Source organism: Babylonia areolata, chromosome 7 (assembly GCF_041734735.1).
Source record: "Babylonia areolata isolate BAREFJ2019XMU chromosome 7, ASM4173473v1, whole genome shotgun sequence".
Lineage (NCBI taxonomy): Eukaryota > Metazoa > Mollusca > Gastropoda > Neogastropoda > Buccinidae > Babylonia > Babylonia areolata.
In genome coordinates, this window is record NC_134882.1 from 34,138,204 (window position 1) to 34,154,213 (window position 16,010).

The following is a 16,010-nucleotide window of genomic DNA, read 5'->3' on the forward strand; positions in this document are numbered from 1 at the left end:
CATGTTAAAGAACCCATGGCAACAAAAGGGCTGTCCCAAGCAAAGTTCTGCAGAAATATCAACTCTAATATATTCGTCCATGGTGTCCATCCCTAAAATTTGATTGAATGACACAGGAAATGAATGATGAGCGCTAAAAGGTAGCTGTCAGTCAGCTCTACCCAGGTAGGCAGCCTATCATGCAAATGACTCTTGTGCTCATAAAACACTTAGAGCTTGGTCTCTGACTGATGACAGGTGATGTGTAAGTATCAATAATAATGAAAGATTTTTTCTATTCTTTCAACTCATTGTACTCGCTTAATTCTTTGAGCCTGAACCCCCTTCGTTTTTATGTGCATGAATAGAGTTGTTGTTGTTGTTTTTGTTTTGCACTAAGCTCCAAACACCCTATCTTCCATTGCTGATATATGTCTAAATACATACACCAAACGAAACGTCAACCATGCACAGTCCCCAAATGCAGACAAGGCAACCTGAACACAAAAATTATAAATACTTGTTCACTTAAAGACCAACCTCAGACACTGGGGCAGACTCCGCAGAGTGAATGTTCAGGAATTACTGCTCATGAATCAGCAGAGAAAAACAACAACACATATGTAAGTGAAGGGTGGAGATTTTTCTAGTCTCGCAAGTAAATGTATCTGCTGATTTTACACTCTATTGGCTGAATCTTTCCCCCACCCTTTCCCCTTCCACCTGGCTCACCTTTCTAAACCTCCCTCACCCCCTCTCCACTGGCTGAATCTTTCCCCTCCACCTGGCTAAATCTCCTCCCCTAACCCTTTACCTTCTACCTGGCTAAATTTTCCCCCCAACCCTTTCCCCCTCCACTGGCCAAATTTTTCCCCTCCACCTGGCTAAATCTCCTCCCCTAACCCTTTCCCCTTCCACATGGCTTAACCCCACCCCCACCCCCACCAACCCCCACCCCTGGCCCTCCGCCCCCTCCCCAACCATTTCCCCCTCCACCCAGCTGTATCTTTCCCCACCCACCCTTTCTCCCTACACCTGACAAAATCTTTCCCACCACCCTTTTCCCCACCACCTGGCTAAATCTTTCCCATCACATATGGCTAAATTTCCCCCTACATGTGGTTAATATTCCCCCTCCTCTGTCTCCCTCTACCTAGCTAGCCCCCCAACCCCACCTCCCACTTTCCCTCTTACACCTGGCTAAATCTTTCACCCTCCTCCTGGCTATCCCCTCCCCACCTGGCTAAATCTTCCCTGCCCATCCCCTTTTACCCTCTGGCTAAATCTTTCACCCTGCACAGGGTTAAGTTTCCCTCTCTCCTCCTACCCATCCATCAGGCTAAATCTCCCCCTCCTCCCACCCTTTCCCACCCATGTACCTAGCTACATCTACCTCCCTAACCACCCCTTTCCTCCAATCCTGGCTAAATGTTCCCCACATCTTCTCCCCCTTTCTTCCCCCCACCTGGCTACAATCCACACTAGCTGGGCTATTGTCCCAAGGCCTGGGCCCACACCTTGTGTTCTGTTCTTCAGTGTCCCAGACATCAACCCCTTCCCTCCTTTCCCTGAGTGTCCTATCATTCAGCCCTGGATCGACCCCCCTCAGAGGAAGGAGGGGGCTGCATTGTTTGGTCTGTCTGTCTGTCTGTCTGGCCTCCTGGTGAAACACTAACCACCTGGGCCTACAGCCATTCTCCTCCCACTGTCACGGTCTCTTCTCTGGACCCTCTGAATGTTGGGGGTGTGTGGGAGTGAGGGGTAGGTGGTCTGTGTGTGTGCTCTGTCTTTCCTTTCTGTTTCTCCACACAACACTCTAAATGGTGTTCACATGTATGAAGCACTGCTTCACCTAGTTTCTGTCGGTGGTGACTATAATTAGTATGAAAAGAGTGCACGCACGCACACATAGACAACACACACACACTCATCCATTCACACACACACACACACACACACACACACACGTGCACACGCGCATGCCTGTGCACACGCATACACATGCGCACACAAACACACACAAGAGCAAATAAGTAAATCAGAAAATGAGAACTGATAAATCTGTGTTAAGAGCTCAATGATTCTCTTGCTCTCTCATCCCAACCTCTCTCTCTCTCTCTCTCTCTCTCGCTCTCTCACACACACACACACACACAAAGTAAACATGTAACATGTTATATTGAAGCAAGCGCGCGCACACACACACACACACACACACTCACACAAACCCATTTAGGGTTCCAGTATGATGAAGAGCCCAAACATAGTTTCATAAATGAAACAAATCTGGGAGAGACAATTAAAACAGGCGGATTTAGAATAACAACCCAGACTGGCAACATGAACTTTCGGAAATCAAGGAACAAAAAAACTAACATCCAATTAACAAACAATTCACAGACGTTCAGGAGAAAAGCGAATGACCAAATAGTTCATTCTGCTTTCAAACCAAAAACCGTACCCCCCAAAAAAATTGTAAATAAAAAAAAAATGAAAACATTCACTGCTCCATAAATTCAATCTGCAGGAAACAGAGTTTAAGACTCCTCCACCTGCTTTCCTCCTGACACTATCACAGGGACTTGAACACATCTGTCACAACACACACACACACAAAGACCACCACTGACAGACAGACAAAGAAGGGACCAACACATTTCTTTGTGGTATTCTGGTAGCACAATTAACTGGGTGTCAGCAACTGTGCGTGACAAACATGCAATATGTAAAACCGTTGCAAGCACTTGCCATTGCCCACTGAACCCCTGCTGGCTGGAGAGTCAACAACATGCGCACAAAAAGTTTGTTGTCTGCCTTTGTCACACAAGAGTGAGAATAAAGTACTGGTTTGCTTTACAACCAGTATCTTTCATTCCCCCATGACCCAACACCTTTAAAAAGATTTAAAAACAAACATCCATCTTGGCTTTCTTTTTCATTTTACTTTAATTTTGAGAAATACAATCCGTTGTTAATCTTATTTTGCAACCATCAATCAAAAGATTACAAAAATGATAAAATGTTAACCCCCAAAAATAACATATACCAAAAAAAAAAAAAAAAAAAAAAAAAAAAAAAAAAAACACCATAACAAGCACATTTACAGTCAGCTCAAGAATACAATTTCTTCTTCATTTTTCCAATCTATCTTCTTCAGTTCCACCAAAAATGGCGCATTATTTAACTGAACCAGAACAAATCAATTCTGCCAACGCCTTCCCAATATCAACCCACCTCAATCTGATACCGCCCCCCAGCAAAGTAAACAAGCTGCCTTGCACACGACTAATGGTAAATAAAACAAATGTATACACCGTCAACAGTCAGCCTTACATGGTCAACGAACCTTCAGTGGGAATCTCAGCGAACAAACAGGTAAGGCAAAAATCACAAAACAAGTCTTATTTTGTTGTACACGTGAGGCAAAACATGCACGTCTCTTAACAACTGGAACGGCGCAACACCACGTCTCTCTCTCCACAATGCAGTGCACGGTCTTCTTCAACTTCGCAAAAAGCGAGGACTGATAAACAAGCAGACGACCCTGACTGGAGAGGAGGGGAGGGGGAGAGGGGAAGGTGGTGGGGGGGGGTTGGCTCACATGGGAGAAGGGAGGGGCGCGGAGCGAGAGTTCGCGAGCAATGAATGCTTTTTTCTATCTTACTGGCCCTTTTCTAGTGCAAATCGATTGGTGTGCGTGTGTGTGTGTGTGTGTCTGCACGCGCGCGTGTGCGCACATGTGTATATGAGTGTTCATACATGTGTTTGTGTGCGTGTAGACTGTGTGTCAGTAGAGGCAGTGATTCTGTGTGTGTACGTGTTGGTGGTAATGATGTTCAAGTGGTGAAGTGCGTGTAATCTTGATAAAATGTAATACCGATTTATTATCTTGTTTGGCCGGAAGTGCACACAAATATGTACGAAAGCCTGTGCATATGCAAATGCACACACACACACACACACACACACACACCACACTGCCACAAGCACGTACATTCACAGACAAAAAATATGCACACACACACACACACACCGCATTAACCACACACACACACCAACTGCACACAAACAACACATGCTCACTCAATCACACGTCACGGTGTGTGTGTGTGTGTGTGTGTGTGTGTCAGTGTGTGTGTCCATGCCACACCACTTAACATGACAGTGAACAACGTAACTTGGCCTGACCTCAATTTGAAAGATCGCTACCACCACACACGCACAAACACACTGGGAGCTCTGACTTCCAGCTTCCTTCCTCTCACCCTATTGGGTCCCAAGTATGACTGAATAATAATCCACACAAGTGCGCTACCTAACTTTAATGCATGCTTGCTACTTCATGGCTCAGTTTCTTTACTTGATGTGTTAAACGGATAAATCATTTGACCACAAATCAACGGATGAGGAACTAAAGCTTGTCTTCATGGTGCCCATTTCAATTTGCTTTCTGTCTGATCCTTTGTCAGTCCCCTTTGATCCTCACCGAACATTTCATTTTAAAAATGCTTTTCAATTCTTTTCATTATATAAAATATAACATATACAAATTCAATTTTGTATTTGTATTTCTTTTTATCACAACAGATTTCTCTGTGTGAAATTTTGGTCTGCCCTCCCCAGGGAGAGTGCGTCGCTACACTACAGCGCCACACATTTTTTTGTATTTTTTCCGGTGTGCAGTTTTATTTGTTTTTCCTATTGACGTGGATTTATCTACAAAATTTTGCCAGGAACAACCCTTTTGTTGCCGTGGGTTCTTTTTCATGCGCTAAGTGCATGCTGCACATGGGACCTCGGTTTACCGTCTCATCCGAATGACTAGCGTCCAGACCACCACTCAAGGTCTAGTGGAGGGGGAGAAAATATCGGCAGCTGAGCCGTGATTCGAACCAGCACGATCAGATTCTCTGGTTTCTCTTGTATCCTAGGTGGACGTGTTACCTCTAGGCCATCACTCCACATACATACATACATCTATCCATACCTGTGTTCATGCATATTCATCCATACATAAACTTATGCATATAGGTGTACACACACACACAACACACACACACATTGATTTTACAATATGCCAAAATTCACTTTTATTTCAGTGCACCTAAACATACTAACAGTCTTTGTATCAAGTTCCGTTTCAAGCCACATGCGCTTAAAGTGAACCGACTGATCCATTTTTCCTACACCACATCCAACTAACACAACTTTTCCTGTTTTGTGTGTGTATGTACATGTGTGTGGGTACCTTTCTGTGTTTTGTGTGCATGTATACATGTATATAAAGTGCATATAGTATGTGTCTCAATCAGTCTGTGTGTGTGTGTGTGCGCGCTCATGCACATGTGTGTGTATGCTTTTGTGTGTTGTATCACTTTCAATCTGCATGCACATATGTAACCAATCTAGACTGACAAAGACCCTGAAAAATGATCTTGTGATATGAATGATAGATGTGCACATGCACACTGACAAAACACAAATAATTATATGTGTGCACATGCACACATACACACCATGCATACACACACACTTACCAAGTAATGTATATACACACTGAACGTAGAAAGGTGAGCAAAAGTTTTGAAAAATAACTGCTGGTAAACAACTTTTTGATCCCTCTTTTTTTCTTTTTTTTTAAATGACATGATTTTTTTTTCATTGAAACTTGTTTTCTATTCAATAGAAGAAAAAAAAAAAAAGCGTGGGAGATTTATACCTTTAAAAAAACTCAATAAAAAAGAATCAATGCAATACCAAGGGGTCAGAAACATCCTCTCTAAAACACAGGATTATTAGATACACTTGATACGAATTGTACTGCGTCTCCTGAATTACAATTACATGCTAATTCCAATCTTTAAAATGCAAATGATCGACAGACTTCTTTTTTTTTTTATACACACACAAACTGACACAAATACACAAATGCACATGCTGCCACTAAAGTACACACACACACACACACATACTAAAAAAAAAAAATAAAAAAAAAAAGACCAGTTTTGACTTAACTTCAAACACACACACACACACACACACACACACACACACACATCCTGCTACCATGGAAACAAAATGGGCATTGGTTTGTTCTAGCCATGCATGATAATCGGATGTGAGTACTGGGACTCGAGTCGATCCTGTGACATATGTGTACTTGCTTTGGTCCAAAGAAGCTTATTTCCCACTGTCATGACTGTGCATGTAACGCATAGTCTGTAACACAGTTCAGACTGCACTGCCTCTCTCTCTCTCTCTCTCTCTCTCTCCCTCTCTCCAAGTGTATGTGTGTGCGCATGCTTGTGCATCTCTCTGTTTGTGCAAGTTTGTGTGCATTCGCATGTGCATGCATAGGTGTATGTTGTGTACATATTTGTGTGTGTGTATACTTATGTACACACAAGAGCTTTTATGTGTGCTTGGTGCAAATTACTTACATGTCATGACTGTGTGCATGCATGCAGGAATTGTGCACATTGTTCTTAAGTGTGTGTGTGTGTGTGTGTGTGTGTGTGTGCATGTGCATGCACACATGTTTATGTACATGTACATGTGTGCTAGGCATGTCTGAAGGTTCAAGCCTACAGACTGAATGCATGTCCTTTATGTCAGAAAACAAGGGGTTTCTTTCATTTTTGTTGTTGTTGTTGTTGTTGTTGTTTTGTTTTTGTTTTTCTACTGTTGCTGCTCAACACCCAAGTAAGGGCTGGGCTGAGGATGACAAAACATGGTAAAACTTCCATCTAACTGTGAAAAAAAAAAAATACTGTCCTGTTCAGTCACATAGCAATATACCCCGAGCATGCCAGCTCTCTCTCAATCCCTCTCTCTCTTGTGTGCTTATGCACAGATGGAAATATTTTTAAAAAAATAATCCTTAAAACAGATTCAACTTTAGATGAAGCCACAGTTTACTACCCAGAAGGAAATAAAAATATTTTAAAAATAATAATAATCAATACTTATTCAAAAAAGCAAGCCCAGGAAAACAAAACAGAGGGTAAAGAATGTAGGAAAGCTTGTCAGCCCACACTGTGGATGGCTTCTAAACAAAGAACAAAAACACCCATGGCTCTCCCTGTGAGGTGGGGTGTGGTCAACAGCCCAAAATGTGGGTGACCTGAACAAAGAACGAAGACACCCATTGGGTTGCCTGTAAGGTGGGGTGTAGTCAACAGCCCAACAGCCCAAGAGCATGTATGTGTGTGTCTATCTCTGTGTGTGTATGTGTCTGTCTGTGTGTCTGTGCATGTGAGTGTATGTCTGTGTCTGTGTGTCTGTGCGTGTGTGTGTGTTTGTGTGTGTCTGTCTGTGTGCATGTGCAGCGTGGAGGTGTTGAACGGTCAAAGAAGTTTAAACACACCCCCACTCCCTCTACATAACCTACACCCTTTTCACAGTCAGCCTTCTGACTGACTTGATAAAGAGAACACTGCTCGCTTTTTTGACAACTCACTCTCTGCTGATCTACACCAGTTCCTTATCAGTCAAGTTTACCTGCTACCTGTCACACACAGCTTTTTTCTTTCTTTTCTTATCCGGTGGACCGTCAGTACAAAGACACCCAGACAGAATTAATTTCACAGCTAAGTTAATCTGAAAACAATCAGATGGGTCTGGGGGACAGAACAATACTGACAAATGTGTGGTGGAGAAAGTCATCGGTCCTGAACTATCTTTGGTCCTGTAGTCCTGTACAACTTAAAGTTGTTACAGCAATGTGTCAATTTCAGTTTCAAGGTGTCAAAGCATGCGGACTAATCCATACACACTACACCACATCTGCTTTGGAGAAGGAAAAAATACAGCAGACATCTGACCTTCGCATAAATCCAACACTTTGATCAGGCCTTCAGAGCTTACCCTAAGTTTGCATGAAACTTGAACATGAAATGAAACAGAACAATTAAACAAAATAGGTAAGTATATATACGACTAAATCTAATCCAGTGAAAAATACACAGAAGGCAAATGACTCAATAAAGCCAGAGCAAAATAGGCCACACCCATGCACTCACACAAATGTCAGAATGCACACACACACACAGATCTACACAATGCACATGCAACAACCTGCTGTCTCATAGACACCCAGGCCTAACCCTCAACTGACAAAGGTACATACCCAGGCCCAACCCTTCACACACACACACACACACACACACAAACACACACACACACACACACACACGAGCACATGCACTCACCACACCCACGTCCAAATACTTTTTCAGAGATCAACAGAATTATGACTGTCAAGGCTATAGAATTTCTCCCCACTTCATTTGTTCAAATACACAAGCATGAACTGTACTGTTCCATTTGACACCGTTTTTTTATCTATGAAAGCACTTGCTAAACAGACTCTGTGTGTGTGTGTGTGTATGTACGATTACATTTCAGTTTACATACTTTCTTAACATTAATTTATTTCAATTTTATATTTTTTCTTCTTTTTTGCCCATGTGGAACAGTCAATTTCTATACCAGTCTATGGACAATGCACAAGTCTTGAGCCTGGTAGATTGTCTTTCTCTGTAAAACAGTTTTAACTGCTCACTCTCTTCAGCAAATCAATATAATGATTAAACTATAGTATGCACAACAGGTTTAACAGGTTAACAATCAGGTTTGAATGCAGACCTGTTCTCAGTATGTCCAAATCCCTGACCGGATTTCCCCTGTCAAGTTGCTACTCCACTGCAGTAAAGCTAACTGATCTCTTTTTCCCCTTTCCTCATAGCAGTGCAACATGCACCTCACAGGCATGTGTGAGCGTAAGACAAAGAGTGTGTGTATATATATGCATGTATGTGTGGGTCAGTGCATGTCATTATACATGTGTGGGTGTTTGCACAGTTTTCAATTACGCATGTGCATGTTTGTGAATTGAAACCTCTACATTTGCATATATGTGATAAGAGAAACAGGTGCTGTATGCCTGTGTGTGTGTGTGTGTGTGTGTGTGTGTGTTTGAGAGAGAGAGACAGAGACAGACCAGTCATGTTTTAGGGCAATCTAAATATTTATAAGGTTAAAAAAAATAAAAAGACATACTGTATGGTTTTTCTTTCTTTTTTCACATGTAATGAGGGCTTCTTAATGAATAGCATATTTTCATCAGATTTCGGATGATTATTCACATATGGTAAAAAAAAATTTTCAATTAATCTGTCAAAAACCTATGTTTGTATGTGTGTGTGAGTGTTCTTCAAACGTCTTTTCAATGTAAGTGTGTGTGTGTATGTCTGTGCTTGTGTGCGTGTGTGTGTGTGTGTGCATGTGCGTGTGCATGTGTATGTCTGTGGATTGGAGTATGTGTATCTTAATGCGTGCGTGTGTGTGTGTGTGTGTGTGTGTGTGTGTGTGTAACAGAGTGTGTGAACCTGTGTGTGTGTGTGTGTGTGTGTGTGTGAGAGAGAGAGAGAGAGAGAGAGAGAGAGAGAGAGAGAGAGAGAGAGAGAGAGAGAGAGAGAGAATGTGTATGTGTTTGTTCATAACCAAAAGGTTTCCTCTCTCTCTTTCAACTCTTTCAGTCTCTCATTTATGGAGTATTATTAGAAAACATCAAGTTATGTCAGTGTCTCTTTACTGCCTTTGAAGCAAAGGATACAATTACTCTGTTTTATGGTTATTCTCGGATCCTTTTAGTTCCATCACACATCAGACAATTCATCTGTAGCTGAAGAATATCCTTTGGACAATGGGTCAGACTGAATGGCTTTTCATGATGTATCGTTTTCATATGTGTGTGTGTGTGTGTGTGTGTCTGTCTGTCTGTCTGTCTGTCTGTGTGTCTGTCTGTATGCACCCATGTGAGTGTGTGTTTGTGGGGTTGGTGTGTGTGTGTGTGTGTGTGTGTGCGTGCGTGTGTGCGTGCGTGCATGTGTGCGTGCATGCATGCGTGCATATATATATATTACATGTGTGGATGTGTATCTATCTATTAATATACATACATATATATATATGGATATATTCCAACTAAATGTCTACAAAAACTGCATGATTTAAGGGAGTCTGTTAAAAACAGTCATCTGAGAACATAATTACCACTTTATTAACTGACTATTTTGTTCCTAAGTTAGAAGTCAACCTGACCACATTTAAGCATTTTATAGGAAGCCTTTGCAAATGACTGAAGCAAACAATAAACAGGTTATTTAATCTTGAAGTTATGACGGATTTCAGTACAAAGAAATAAGGTCAGTGAACCCTCCCTCTCTCTCTCTCTCTCTCTGTGAAAAAGGTCAGTGAACTTCCTCTCTTTATCAGCTGCCAAACTGTGAACATGTGAGTGTCCACACAAAAAAAAAAGTTCACAGTGACTCACTTCCACAACTTCCCTACCAGCCACTACCTCCATCAACAATCTCACACACATGTACACACAAAATGTTTGCATCCATGCACACTCTCTAACTTTCACTCTAGAATGAAGGTGGAAGAATGATAAAGATGCTTATTTACCAATACAGTGTTTGTGATGCTCTGGGCTTGATTGCTGCTCTTGCCCTGTCTCTCACGTTTGCCTGGGAAATCAAACTGAGTATCTAGTCATTCGGATGAGACAATGAACTAAGGTCCCATGTGTAACACATACTTGATGCACTGAAAAAGAACCCATGGCAACAAAAGAGCTGTCCTCTGGCAAAATTCTGCAGAAGAAATCCCCTCTGATAGGTACACAAATATATTCATGCACTCAAGGTCTGACAAAGCACGTTGGGTTATGCTGCTGGTCAGGGATCTGCCTATCAGATGTGGTGTAGTATATATCTATATATAGAGACAGAGATTTGTCCAAATGCAATGAAGCCTTCTTGAGAAACTAAAACTGAAATATCACTTTCACACACACACACACACACACACACACACACACACACACACACACATGCATGCACGCACAAGCACATGTACACTCACACAAACACAAATGCACAGCAGAACACACAGACTCACCAGGACACACACACACACACACCACACACACACCAGGGCACTCAACCTTTCATATCTGGCAGGTTATTGACTCAACTGAGTCAGTCACACACACACATGCATGTACCTGCTCACACACACACACACACACACACACACACAAACACACAGAGATCCAAAACCATGCAGTAGAGTATCATGCCAAACGACACTTTCACTATGTCCTGGTTCAGACCAGAAAGCAACAGAGGAGAAAGTAAATGTACTTTGTTGATTGCAACAGAAAGATTTTTTTTAATCTTTTGCACAGATACAATAACAGAATCTTAGTCTCGAAGTGTGTGCATGCACTTGTGTCTTTCATGTATGTCTGGCCTTCACTGCATGCAACCGACTGGATACTTAATTTCTTTTTAACAGTGCTCTCTCTCTCTCTCTTTCGGATTGGCATTCTCGTTTAGAAGATTAGGAAAAATATAGCTGGTTTATTTCATTTAAGAGTATATTTGAGACGGAAAAATATATTTCAGTTCTAAACAATAAATGGCACAGACTTAGTCTTGCTCGGTTCAGGTTAAGAGTATTGGGGCTGAATGCCAGTAAAAGATGGTACTCCATTGACACATCCATTCGACCACCATGCCCTATGTGTGGGGCGCAGACAGAAGACGAAATTCATTTTCTTTTTGTGTGTAACGCCTACAGTGATATCCGTAAAAAATGTGAAATTTTTAAAGAAAGTGTTTCAGTTGAAAGGGACATCATCCATCTCCTTTTGTCAGATAATGCTGAGATAATTCGGTCACTTGCTAAATTTATCGCCCTTGCTTGGCACTTTCGTAGCAAGAATTGCTCTAACTTGTAAATGCATACACAACAAAAGAATTGCAGTCTCGAAAGTTAAAAAAATAATCATACTTAAGCTTTAACTGTCATAGCGTTTAGGTTGGATGGTCGACTCAAAGAAGACGACATTTGTATCGTTTTCTAACATACATGGAGAAAGTGCAAATTAACTGAAAATGTATAGGTTTACTTTTCTTTTTTCATACTTTTCTTTTCGGCTGAGCACGCGGTGAGTTTGTCAAGCGTGGGTAAAGACGTTTTCAACACAAGTGTTTTTTTCGTCTTTCAACAGACCTTGTGATTTTCTTTGCAGGGTTGTTGCTGCGACTTTGATACATATATTCATGCTGTTTGGTTTGTTTTATATTGTTAAACGATTATTCTGTGTCCCATGCCAATAGGACTGTAATGTCAATGGCATTAAAACATTTTTCAGTTTGTTTCAGTTTCTCTCCCTCTTTCCTCTTAAAGAGCTGGCTCTTATCTTTTACAGACTGATTTGCCTTTCAAGGTTGCCTCACAAAGAGTTCGTCAAAAATGTGTGTTTGTGTGTACACGTACATGCATGTGTGACTTGGGTGTGTGTGAATGTCCATGTGCGGTGTGTGGGTGATGTGTGAAGTGTATATGTGTCTTGGGTAGGATGTGTGTGTGCGCACACGTGCACATGTCTGTCTGTCATGTTTGCAAGCATATATATGGAATGATTTTTGTTGTTGTTGACAGCAATATATATGTGCCTTGCAGTAACATCCACTCTCACTCACCCACACAACTCCACATCTGGCAACCTTGTTTCAATGACAGAATGCACAAACAGGACAACAAAACCATGCTGTGGGCAGTGTCTCAATTTCCTTCTATGTCTCTGTCATATGCGTATCCTTTTCCTCTTCTTAAACTGTGCTTCATAGTAGCAGTATTATCTGTTGTGCTTCAGTGTGAAGTCACATTTCTGTCAACGTCTATAACTCAACACTCAAGACTGCTTTATTGTCTAAACACAGGTACACAAATTCACTGTTTGACATTAGCAATAAATAAATTTAAAAAATATATGAACAAACTGAAGCTGAGTATGTTAAGATTTACAAGTAAGTTGATCAAAATATAATCACACACACACACACACACACACACACACACACACACACACATCCACCCACACACATACACGCTGGAGGGCACACAAACAGTCCCACACAGGGAATCCAAGGAGCCAGGTGTCACGTATGCCTGGAATGTGTTAACCCGATGCTGTCAGTCCCTGTACTGTGTACTAGAGATGGACAGGTGTGCATGAACAGTGTGACAATCACCACTTCTCATGTCCATGCTCCCTCTCCTTCTCACTATTAAAGATGTCAATCACCATGATTCTGTGTGTTCTCTCTTTTGAGTATGCCCTATTGTGGCCTAAGGCCCATGTAGTTAAAAAAAAAAAAAAAAAAAAAAGCAACCTGAGTCTTTTGAGCATGTCAGTTTGGCTCTGTTTGTGTGTGTGTGTGTGTTTGTGTGCGTGCATGTGTGTGTGCATGAGTGTAAGAGACAGAGAAACTGAGAGAATCAGACTCAGAGAGTGTGTGTGTGATTGAGGAAGAGAGACTGTGACTAGTCTAAGAAGGAACAAGATTTATTTTCTTTTGGCCACCAGCCCACAGAAACAGGTCAAGATACAGATCAATGTGTACGTAAAAAATTAAACAGAAACCAAGGAAACCATAAATTTCATGAAGTCATACCTCTGTGAGTGAGAGACTGTGAGAGATGCAGGCAGAGTGAGACAGAGAGAAAAGACTTTGTAAAATGATCGGAGTATGTGCACATAATATCCTATACATGCTGATACCTCAAAAACTGATTTACTGATGACTAAACATACATGAAATAAAAAGTAAAATGCTTGTGCAGTTTATAAACACAGTCTATTTGAGGTCTTTGAATACACTTTTTACAGCTTTCAAAAGTATTGTTAATGATATATACAAATATATTCCTTCTCGTATCTTACCCATCACTGATACTATTGAAAGATATGAAATCTTTAATCTATTTCCTCCACCTATTTAAGCTTCACTCCATCTATCGTTAAGATTTTAAAATATGGTGCAGATACCAAGACTTTTAATGTTCTTGCTCCTTCATCCTCTTTGCATTTTTGCATATTTTTTCTTGATTTTCTTCATAAGCAAGTTATCTTAATCTGTAAACAAGACACTGTGGGAAAAGGGTATATTAATGAATGTCCCACCGCAGTAACTAGGCACTTGTCCATTGTCACATTAACCCAAACGGACAATGGTTTGTTTGGTGAATAAAATAAAGGAAATAATAAAATGAATTTGTTCTTCTTCCCTAACAATTAAAGTATGAAACAGAATGAAACAGTTTCCACAATTTGGCTTATAAGTTATATTAATCACCAACCTGCCAATATATTTTGGAATCTATGGATTTTTAATAAGTCCCATGGAGTGGTGTGATGACAGTAGACATAGATGTACAGAGGTGGGGAGGGGAGGTATTGTGAAACAAAATGTGTTGCCTTGCTGACACACAGCACGCTGAAAAAGAAGTGTCTAAGAGCATGCAGTGCTGGGATATTTTTAAAGTTGGCGTGTGACTCGTGAACACTGTCAAAGAAGGCAAGACAATGTTGCCATTGTACACAGATCTGAAGAAGCAGTTAGGCACCTCAGAATGAGTATCATTCTTTCGTATGTGTATATAACAATGAAAGAGATCTTAAACAAAAAACGAAGGACTGTGCAAGTTTAAGAAAACTGAAGGCGTGAAACAGTGCATCTTCACAAACTTTGGTGACGACGCACAGAATGGGCCCCTTTCAGTTTCACACTTCCGTCATCCTGTCCCCGCCAGCTTCCAGCGGCAATGCTTGCAATAAAGATCGATCGACTGGGGTAAACTAAGTTTCTACAGCTGCATATTTCAACACTGCAACTTGCATGATACATTCGGCATGCTACAATAGTTGTGTTGTGCACGTTATACGATGCTTACCTCGATTGACGCGTCCGTCTGCCTCCTGAAGAAGTTGGTCCAGATATGATTGGCCCCTTCGCTGTGGAGTGTGTTTGCGCGCGCTGTGACACCATTACAAGCCTCGTCACACACAGCGCCAGCGTGTGTGGGTGTGTCACCATGACCTTATATGGAAACAGTACACGCAAAACAAAACAAAATGAATCGACTGAACATTTTCGGGCAAGCGTGATGACTCTCAACTTGAGGTCGTTGTCACAAATGATGATCCACCAAGGAAATATTTCCTGTGAACTGAAAACAATGACACATCTTATTTAGGATCTGTAGGACATGTGCACAAAAACTTATCAGTATACTTTCTGCAGGGTAGGCTATTTGGGAATGTGACATCAAGTTAGTCCATCACACTTAAAAGACATACGTACTGGACAATAATTGGAGACTGTACGTTTGCCTTACATCATTCCAATGATACCTTTCTTCTTCTTCTTTTTTTTTTTTTTTTTTTTTGGTGGGTGGCGGGGGGGCGTATATGTCAAGCCATCTTTTACGTGACGTTTGCAAGGACTGTGTCATTTATATTTTCTAAACTGACAAAGTAAGCCAAGGGACGACGTACTCGATTTTGAAACGAACGAAAATCGTTCACTAGAAAAAGTCCTTATTCCTCGTTAATCATTTGAAAATTAGTACAGTATGGGTTCTATGAGGAAAAAAAACATGGATAACAAGAGAGGCAAGGCCTTCAAGACTCACTTGTGATAAATTAAGTCCCCTTGCATTAATTACAAAGTAATTTCCCTTTTTTTACTATCTGCACCAGACGTTAGCAAAATAAATAAAAATTCCATGCTTAAGCAAAAGAAGTTCCCGTTTGAACAAAAAATGATAATAATGACTGCTCTTGTTGTTGTGCCAGGATATGAAATCAAAGTGCCAAGTTTAGAGAATACAAAAAATATAAATATAACAGTGAATGCAGTTTGCATATAATTAGGCTTCTTTTTTATTTTTTTGTGCCCATCCCAGAGGTGCAATATTGTTTTAAACAAGATGACTGGAAAGAACTGAATTTTTCCTATTTTTATGCCTAATTTGGTGTCAACTGACAAAGTATGTACAGAGAAAATGTCAGTGTTAAAGTTTACCACGGACACACAGACACACGGACAAACACACACAGACAACCGAACACCGGGTTAAAACATAGACTAACTTTGTTTACACAAGTG

General features: G+C 41.0%; 1 protein-coding gene across 10 annotated transcripts in view; it reads right to left on the reverse strand.

Moving 5' to 3' along the window:
* The window catches only part of LOC143283983 (uncharacterized), a 63,221-nt gene extending 48,315 nt beyond the window's left edge, over positions 1-14,906 (reverse strand). For 2 of the 10 annotated variants that reach the window (XM_076590481.1, XM_076590483.1), the window contains exon 1: positions 3,326-3,493. The gene's annotated coding sequence lies outside the window, so the exon portion shown is untranslated. Of the gene's footprint in view, positions 1-3,312; positions 3,497-8,625; positions 8,651-14,793 lie in introns of those variants that run through there. The other 8 variants (XM_076590477.1, XM_076590479.1, XM_076590478.1 and 5 more) reach the window with 8 other exon arrangements.
* Between the last annotated feature and the right edge of the window lie 1,104 nt (positions 14,907-16,010).